Source organism: Mustela lutreola, chromosome 14 (assembly GCF_030435805.1).
Source record: "Mustela lutreola isolate mMusLut2 chromosome 14, mMusLut2.pri, whole genome shotgun sequence".
Taxonomy (NCBI): Eukaryota; Metazoa; Chordata; class Mammalia; order Carnivora; family Mustelidae; genus Mustela; species Mustela lutreola.
The window spans coordinates 18,475,071-18,482,928 of record NC_081303.1 but is presented as its reverse complement, the minus strand read 5'-3'; the positions used below and the strand labels follow the sequence as shown (position 1 = coordinate 18,482,928).

The following is a 7,858-nucleotide window of genomic DNA, read 5'->3' as shown; positions in this document are numbered from 1 at the left end:
GGGATTGCTAAGAGGAAGAGCATCAGAATTACTCATCTCCTTTCGTAGCCATAAGAGTGGATGGTATGGCTTTATGAACATGAGACATGAGAGGATCTAGTCCTTTTCTCTGGTCTTCTGACTACAGAGATGTAAAAAAAAAAAAAAAATTACACATAAATGGTTTCACGCTCTCTGGACAGAAGTAATGTCAGTCACTTCTCAAATGCAAATAGAACTGGCTCCAGCCCCAGTCTACCAGATTATCAGGAAATGGATCCTTCGTCATCTACCACTCCTTCTGCAAGAACCCCATGACTAAGGCAGTCGCGTAGTCTGTCAAACAGCCTTTCTCAGATAGAGGAGAGACATGATGGAGTATTCTTGCTGTTGGTGCAGCAACAATGTCTCTGCCCTTCCAGCTCGGGAGGGGCGCTGAAGCTCTATGTTTCTGATGATTTAGCCTCAGTAAGGTAGTGCTGCCACAGGCTAGTCTCCATTCAAGCCAGCAGAGGCCTTGGAAGGAGGGCCCCTCTGAGTAACAGTCACTCGGTATGGTCTCAGATGCCAGTGCTTGTTACCTGGGCCCCAGGACCTTCTCTCTCCCATTCAATCCCTGAGGACTCCTGGTGCCCCCTCTGAGGCCTTACTCAGAAGAAGTGATTGAATTTACTCCCAGTCCCTGGGATTTCCTCCAGGATCAGGCAGCTGTTCACGTTTAACTTCCTGAAGCCCAAAAGCCCATTCTGACTTCTTCTGCTTCAAGAGTTTGAGCACCATGAGGAAAGGCCTGCATTTTCAGGACAAAGAACGAGCCATCCACTCTCCCGAGGAGGAGGATCCAAACTTTAGGAACACAAAATTCTATGTGCCATCCTGGCAGTGTAGTTAGGACAATGTCTTTTATTCCTTCTGGATGAGTTTCTACCTCTTTTTCCAGGACGGAAAGGGGAATGCTTACTGCTCCAGGGACATAGACACAGCACACAGTGAAAAGTCCCACCAGGTCTTCCTGAGGCACAGAAACAAAAAATTCAAGTTGAATTTTTAATAGATCACTCTTTCATAGCAGAAAAGGGTATCCCATGACTTTGAGATCTGACCCACGGGTCCTTGGCACTTAATAATGTTTATGCAAATGAATTACTTTTTAGTGACAATCACACCTAATTTTGTCTGCTATCAAATTGCCCAGGAAATCGGAATAAAAATGGGTTTTAGAAACAGTTTTAGGCGTGATTATTGCTAAAATGTATTAAAACGTATCTGCTACCTTTGATAAGATATGATGAATATATTTTACTTTTTTATCTTTTTATCGCTTGGCTAGTTATTTTGTTCAGTCATCATATAGGAAGGCAGGGTAGGATATGGAAGGAGCACTATGAGTATCTACATTTAGACCCGAATTGTCACATGCTTTTAAGTTTTATTCTGCTTGTCAGTTTTTTCCTCTTGTCAGGACATCGTCTTGGCTCTTATCTGCTGTCATATATGTGAATTTTCTTCTTCAGTTGCTATGCTGCTTCTAATCTATGACCTAGGCAATGAATCAGTAAGATAAACTAACATTGCATATATAGAGACAGTAAATTGGTTTTGAATGAGATTTTTTTTATGCATAATTGTCACTGCTCAAACCTTAGAACATCAACTCAAATTAAAATTTCAGGGGTGCTTCCTTCTTTTGTCTTGGACATTCTCTGTATTCTAAATACTTGACTTTCCTATGTATGATCTTTCAAAGGTGAGTTGAGTATAACGACAGGTCTATTCTCAGAGATTCCACTAGTTAACATCTAATTCCATGCATAAAATTGTGGATTTGGGTACCCGCTCATTTTTCCTTCTGTGTGCCCTCCCATTCCGGCCTCATACTGGTCTGTCCCCTTCTTTCCAAGCATTAATGCTGGCAGCACATGGTGATAAAATAAAATTGGGATTGAACTTGGTCCACCCACTGAATCCTAATTTTTCTTACTTGGGAAGTCACATTGCTTCTCTGAACCTCAATCATCTAATTAAAGGGAGTGACAATTCTTCTTACATATTTAGGTGTTGTGAAAATTGAAAGTGATAATGCTTGGGAAAGCATTTTCTAAAAACGTTATTATCCCAATGTAACATTCTTTTTTTTTTTTTTTTAAGATTTTATTTATTTATCTACAGAGAGATCACAAGTACACAGAGAAGCAGGCAGGCAGAGAGAAACGGGAAAGCAGGCTCCCTGCAGAGCAGAGAGCCTGATGTGGGTTTTGATCCCAGGACCCTGAGATCATGACCTGAGCTGAAGGCAGAGGCTTAACCCACTGAGTCACCCAGGGACCCCCAGTGTAACATTCTTACATGTCCTTGTTGCTAACAATTATTGAGATATTCTGTGACAGACACTGAGTTAGGCTTTATTGCTTTTGTGGGTTTTTTATTTTAAGATTTTATTTTTATTTATTTATTTGAGAGAAAGAGAGTGAGCATGAGATGGGGAGGGGCAGCAAGAGAGACAAAATTTTAAGCAGGTTCCATGCCCAGTGTTGAACCCATTGAGGGGCTCAATCTCACAACCCTGAGATCATGACCTGAGCTGAAATCTAGAGTCTGACACTTAACCGACGGAGCATCCAGGCACCTCTAGACTTTATAGTTTTCTTTTTTTAATCATTTAATCTTCACAAAAATATCTGAAATTATGCTAATAATAATGCTAACTATTGTCCTGACTTTGAGAATGAGGAAACTAATGTTGAGAAAGGCTAACTAATTAGGGGTGGCTAAGTGCCTCAGTTGGTTAAGTGTTGGATCTCAGAGACTCGGGTCCTGATCTCAGGGTCATGAATTCAAGTCCTGCTTTGGGCCCCATGCTGGGTGTGGAGTCTACTTAAAAAAAATAAATAAATAGACGGTACTCGGAGTGGCCAGACCTTCCAGCTTAACAACTGTCCTCAGTGCCTGCAGCATCTTCTGCTTCTTTCCCAGGCAGTGCTATCCGGCAGCCAGAAAGTCACCATGTCTGTTCTCAAGATCCATGCTAGAGAGATCTTCGACTCTCGTGGGAATCCCACCGTTGAGGTTGACCTCTATACCTCCAAAGGTCTCTTCAGAGCTTTGTGCCCAGTGGTGCGACCACTGGTATCTACGAGGCCCTCAAGCTCTGGAACAATCCCCACTACATAGGGAAAGTTGTCTCAAAGGTTGTTGAGCACATCAATAAAACTATTGCTCCTGCCCTGATTAGCAAGACACTGAATGTCGTGGAGCAAGAGAAAACTGACAGACTGATGATCGAGATGGATGGAACAGAAAATAAATCTAAATTTGGTGCGAACACCATTCTGGGTGTGATCCTGGCTGTCTGCAAGGCAGGGGCTGTCGAGAAGGGGGTGCCTCTGTACCGCCACACTGCCGACTTGGCAGGCAATTCCGAAGTCATCCTGCGGGTTCTGGCTTTCAACGTCCCCAACGGTGGCTCCCACGCCAGCAACAAGCTGGTCAAGCAGGAGTTCATGATCCTGCCTGTGGGTGCAGCTGGCTTCTGGGAGGCCATGTGCATCAGGGCTGAGGTCTACCACAACCTGAAGAATGTTATCAAGGAGAAATACGGGAAGGAGCCACCAACGCGGGGGATGAAGGCAGGTTTGCACCTAACATCCTGGAGAACAAAGAAGCTCTGGAGCTGCTGAAGAATGCCATCAGGACAGCCGGCTACACTGACAAGGTGGTCATGGCATGGAAGTAGCTGCCTCAGAGTTCTTCTGGTCGGGCAAGTATGACCTGGACTTTAAGTCTCCCAATGACCCCAGCAGGTACTTCATGTCAGACGAGCTGGCCAACTTATACAAGCCCTTTATCAAGGATTACCCAGTGGTGTCCATTGAAGACCCCTTTGACCAGGATGACTGGGAAGCTTGGCAGAAGTTCACTGCCAATGCCATGTGGTGGGGGATGATCTCACTGTGACCAGCCCGAAGTGGATTTCCAAGGCCATGGGCAAGAAATCGTGCAACTGCCTCCTGCTGAAGGTCAGCCAGATCGGCTCCATGACTGAGTCTCTCTAGGCATGCAAGCTGGCCCAGTCCAACAGCTGGGGCATCATGGTGTTGCATTGCTCTGGGGAGACCAAGGATACCTTCATCACTGACCTGGTGGTGGGACTGTGCACTGGGCAGATCAAGACGGGGCACCTTGCTGATTTGGGCACTTGGCCAAGTACAACCAGATCCCCAGAATTGAAGAGGAACTGGGTAGCAGGCTAAGTTTGCCGACAGAAACTTCTGAAACCCCCTCGCCAAGTAAGCTCCAGGTGGTGCACCCCAGGTCCTGTGGTCCTGAGTCGGCTCATTAGACCTCTGCTCCCCCCTTTACCCCCAGCCAAGACTGACCCGGGGCCTCTGCTAGTTAACTGCCCGCTCCCCTCCCTGTGCTGTTCTTGCTGCTTCCTTAGAACTGTTGCAAAGCCTGACTCGACCATCTGGAACCCTGCTGGAAACCCTAGCTCTGTCGTCGTGAGGTTGGCCCAAATCACTGTTTTCTCACCTCACTTCCCACCCAGGGTCTGGAGCCAAGTCTGTCTATATGATAATCTCTAGGTGTCCACAGGGGAGATCCCCAGTGGTTCTGTGAGCAGAATAAAAAGGCCTCAGTGACCCGTTGAGTAAATAAATAAATAAATAAATAAACAAACATATAAATAAAGGCTAACTAATTATCATGAGTCCACACAGCTAATAAATGCGAGTCTGGGTTGGAGCTCCAGACCCCAGGTCTGGGTCTTCATACAATGGCAGAATTCAGTATTTTGGCTCATGGAGATCAGGGAAAGGGAAGAGGCAGCTCAGAAGAGATTCTGGAAGGCCCTTCACCTCACACCCTGGCATGTGGCTGTCTCTCCACCTCTCTCTACAGGCACAGAGGCTGCCCTGCCCTGGCTCCTGGTTCTTAGGGCTAGCCTTCAAAGTTTCACTTGAAGAATAATTCAAACTCCCTTCCAGATGGAGGGGTCAGACTCAACTCCCTGACCCGCCATGCTGAATTCCTGTGGCTGCCTGTATGCAATCGGCATTGCAACTTCTCCACGGTGCAGTAGGGTAAGCCAGGCTCTCACGCTTGTAGAAACGTATCTGGTGTCCCAATCATCCCAGCCAGCAGTTGATGATCTAATAGAAAGCTACAGTTTAAGATGGTTAGAGAGTCCAAAGTCCCCTATTTACATTTTATTTGCCCGCTCATTCCCTATAGCTATGCACCTGCCCAATCTCTCCATGTAAAAAGCCCAGGATCCAAAGGGATATTGACTCAGAATCTAATAATCTTTAAGAAAAAATTCAGAAATGACTGCAATCTCTTGTTTGAGCTTTCCTTATAGCCTGTACCATGTGAACAAAATAGATTGCCGAAAAGAACACTATAATCCGAGAGGTACAGGGGTTTATCTAGGTGGAACCATGATGTTCCAGCCTGAAACTCTGCTTCTCCCCTATTTTTCTCCATTTACTCATTTATTGACTGGACAGAACTTAAAAACTAATGGCAGTAATAAATATTCTTCATATCAGCAAATGCTGGTGACAACTAATCCTTTCAATTAGCCTCATCTCTATTTGACAGATTAAAGTAATCAAGGTTCAGGGACTTGCCAAAGGTCCTGAAGGCAGGAGGTGAAAGATTGGAATTCAAACCCAGGTCCAGCTAGATCCAAAGGCTCGTGGTTGTTCCTGGGCCACAGTGCCTCTTAGACCCCTCCTCACCACTCATTCCTCTGTGTCCTGGGACTGCACCAACCATATCTGGGGAGAACCTCAAGACCATATGTGACAAGATGAATGGCCCTGACGCTAAAATAACCAGCGAGGTCACTCCTTCCTCACTCTGATTCATGGAAATGGGAAAGATGCCATTAAGGCATACACACCCCTGCCTCAGAAATGCGAGACAGCTGCTAACAGGGCCAGCCTAGACAGCAGTCCCTGGCTTTCTGCAGAAACAGTCTTTGTTTAAGCCAACATCAAATGTGCTTATTCAGAGGACACCGTCTCCCCATCCCTCCTTAAATCCTTAAAGTGCATTTCTATTTTCTATTAATTTATTTATATATTTTTATTAATTATATTTATTTATTTATTTTCTATTTCTTTATCCCCAGAATTTTATTCCCAGGATTGTCCCAGCCTAGGGAAGAAACTAAAGGTTGGAGTGAGCATAAAAACATGTGCTTCTCATTAGATTGTCTGGAACACGCGTTGTAACCTGCCCAACTTCAACACTTGGAATAGAAACACAGCACGCAGTTGAAAACACAATTAATGCTATATTCCCACCAGATCTCTGACTGCTCAAGATCCCTGGCTCCCTACTGACTCATCAGACCCAAAATAAATGCCACCCTCTGGCATTCAAGGTCTCTGTCAGCCTCTGGCATTCAAGGTCTCTGTCAGCCTCTGGCATTCAAGGTCTCTGTCAGCTGTGTCTCCAGGTCCTCCTCTTCAAGCCTCCTGTTTGGAGCCCCCCAGAACTCCCTGGCTTGGCAGACAGGCTGCCCCTTCCCTCAACATCTCCCCATCTTGGTTCCTCAGCTTGTGCCTGAAACGCCCTCTCACCTCTATGCACCTCCTCTAACTCCATCATTTCTTTTAAAGCTCAAAAGGAAAGTCTCCAAGACGCCCTTCCTCACCAGCCCCTATCCCTATATGTCTTTTTATTAGTACCCAGTCAATGGACCATTTCCTGAGCACTTCCCATGGGTCATCAAGACCTTTTCTGACCAAGATGTACTGAGCCCTTTCTGTGTGCCAGGCATTGTGCCAAATGCTCTGCATGTCACCCAATTGCTCTGCTCCCTGTTACAGAAAACCTTCTCAGAGAAGTTGTTTATACTCATGTCTCAACTCCTGTCCTCTCACGCTCTTTTGAACCAACTTCAAACAGACTCTTGTCCCCAACGCTGCACTGAAATTGCTCTTTTCAAGGTCACTAATGATTTCTATGCTTCTAAATCCAATGGTCAATTTCCAGGGCGCTTCTTCATTGATGTCTCAGCAGTATTTGTACAAGGATCTGACTATATTGTCTCATCTCATAATGAATGAGTTGTAAGAGAAGTTGATAATATTCCAAAAAAACCTTTGTATTTGACCTTATGAAATAAAGGTGGGATAAATACATATACATATACATATACATATACACATACACATAAAATCACTATAATTGTGTCAGCGACAATTGTAGTCTGACAAAAATACAGCTACTCAAATAACTGCTGTTGCTGTTAGCAATGTATTTTTTTCCCCTAATTGTTAACTTGGATAGAATTCTAAACAATCTGAGGAGTCTGAAGGGGCGGGAGGGTGGGAGGTTGGGGTACCAAGTGGTGGGTATTATAGAGGGCACGGATTGCATGGAGCACTGGGTGTGGTGAAAAAAATAATGAATACTGTTATGCTGAAAATAAATAAATTTAATTAAAAAAAAGAATTCTAAACAAAGCAAAGTACAATGTTCTTTTGGTTTAAATGATTAAATAATACATCTTTGGTAAGTTATACTGAAGATATTTTATAAAGTAGAAATAGAGTCTAGATTCAAATAATTTAATTACATTTTTTTTCACTAAAGTGAATGCTTGATAGTAAAAGTTGTATGGGACCTGGGGCACAACTCAAGAGCAGAGATGGTGACCGGCTTTATTCTGAACTATCTTTTCAAGGTTGTTTGTATAGCAAACAGATTTCAAACACAGAACTAGTGTCCGCCTCAGAGCAAAGGGTAAGCACACTTACTGCACATTATAAAAGATTCAAGTTTCCTCAGCCTGGGGTTCCACTCCTGTCATGCAACTGTATCTCCATCATTTCTTGTCATTTTCTGTCTCTCTGGCGCTTCCACA

At 44.4% G+C, this 7,858-nt stretch overlaps 1 pseudogene; it reads left to right on the top strand.

Moving 5' to 3' along the window:
- Positions 1 to 2,896: 2,896 nt before the first annotated feature.
- LOC131814715 (alpha-enolase-like) lies at positions 2,897 to 4,269 on the top strand (annotated as a pseudogene).
- The last annotated feature ends 3,589 nt before the right edge of the window (positions 4,270 to 7,858 follow it).